The 1704-nt window shown below is 31.7% G+C and overlaps 1 non-coding gene across 1 annotated transcript; it reads left to right on the plus strand.

Moving 5' to 3' along the window:
* The first annotated feature begins 1082 nt into the window (after positions 1-1082).
* On the plus strand, positions 1083-1201 carry LOC119836843. The gene has a single exon (XR_005288125.1). It is a non-coding gene; the product is annotated as a 5S ribosomal RNA (ribosomal RNA).
* The last annotated feature ends 503 nt before the right edge of the window (positions 1202-1704 follow it).

A 1704-nucleotide genomic window follows, 5' to 3' on the forward strand; every position in this document is an offset into this window, starting at 1 on the left:
TAATACATTATTACATTTTTTTTATATAAAATAAACATTGTATTAATCTGACACTCATTTTAATGGACTTTGTCGTGGTTTTTATCATTCATTGACTTAATAAGTATATCAAATTCAAATTCAAAATTTAATTAAATATATTTGCAAGAATGTAGTTTCAAATCAAGAAATCTATAAAAGAAAAGGAAAAATGGTGTTAGTTACACTATTTATAACTTAAGAACGGATTAACCGATTTGACTGAAAAGAGATTATTTCGATTGTATTGAAATTGGTGTGATCCTTTAGTGTGTTTGATGGAAAATTCTGGTCACTTATTCCTATTTTAGAAGTACAAGTATAGGATATATATATCTGATATAGAATCTGGAAATAGAACTATATTATTTAATATTTGTGATATAGCTTATTGTTTTTATATGTAGGTATATAGTTTTAATAATACGCTAGCATGGCAACAGATCATTCATGTCCGTCTATAATAACGTGCATTAAGTAATTAGCAATAATAGGTAATAAAGGATTTTCAGTGTTAATCATACTGATGGACAGCAAAATTAGTTTAGTCTACTTTAAAGTGTGTCATGTACAAATTGGTATTAGCTTCGTGATCGTTGATTTTTGTTGATTCAGTAAACGGGGATTGTAACAAAGACTCTTGAAAAATGTTGGTTTTAAAATGGTTTTTGTTATTTTTTGAGTCTGTGAGAATCTATTATAATTATTGATTTATAGTATAAGCTAATAACATAATACTATTATTAGAAAGGTTACATAGTTTCACTATTTTGATGGTTAACGGAATTGATACGGAAGTTTCGACATTACTAATCAAATAACTACCTAGTATTAATAATTCAGTTAAGAAAGCATATTCAAATATGTCATATTATATAGTACCTACTATGTATATCTTGGATGCTACCAAAAATATCAAAATTATATGAATAATTTGAATTTTATGAGCAAGACGTGAATTATCGGTCTATTGATACTAAGAACGAGAGGCTAGAGGAAAATTGGTCCGTTGGATCGGTCTCAGCTGCAGTGATATTATGTTAAAAAAATTCGGACAAATCGTTGCCAACGTCCATACCACGTTGAATACACCGGTTCTCGTCCGATCACCGAAGTTAAGCAACGTCGGGCGCGGTCAGTACTTGGATGGGTGACCGCCTGGGAACACCGCGTGATGTTGGCTTTTGCTATTTTCTTTTTATTTTTGAACCTATTGAAATGAAGAAGTGAAACTTTGGCACTAATTAGTGAAACAGTTATTTGACATCAGTAAATAATTATTTAAATTATAATGTATCAATCAAATATGTATAGGTCGCACTCTCGTAAGAAGCCAACCCAAGACCACATTTGATATTACAGATAGTATTATATTATCTCTGATTATAGTATAATCAACACCCGTTGCCTTTTAATGTATGCAATATTCATGTATTGTTTCTATTATTATTTTTTACTAGCTTCCCTCCCGCGGCTTCGCCCGCCTTCCTATTGTTTTTACCTTTAAGACCTTTCCTGGAATATTCGTAATGCACCCAAAACGATGATTATTAAAAATCGGATAAGCCATTCTCGAGCTTTAGCACGACTAACGAACAGCAATTGATTTTTATATATAATACTAGCTGGTGCGCGGTGCGCGGGCTGCAAGCAGCCCGCGTGGATTTTTGCGTGGACCAGTATTAT

The sequence above is a fragment of the Zerene cesonia genome, chromosome 25 (assembly GCF_012273895.1).
Source record: "Zerene cesonia ecotype Mississippi chromosome 25, Zerene_cesonia_1.1, whole genome shotgun sequence".
Taxonomy (NCBI): Eukaryota; Metazoa; Arthropoda; class Insecta; order Lepidoptera; family Pieridae; genus Zerene; species Zerene cesonia.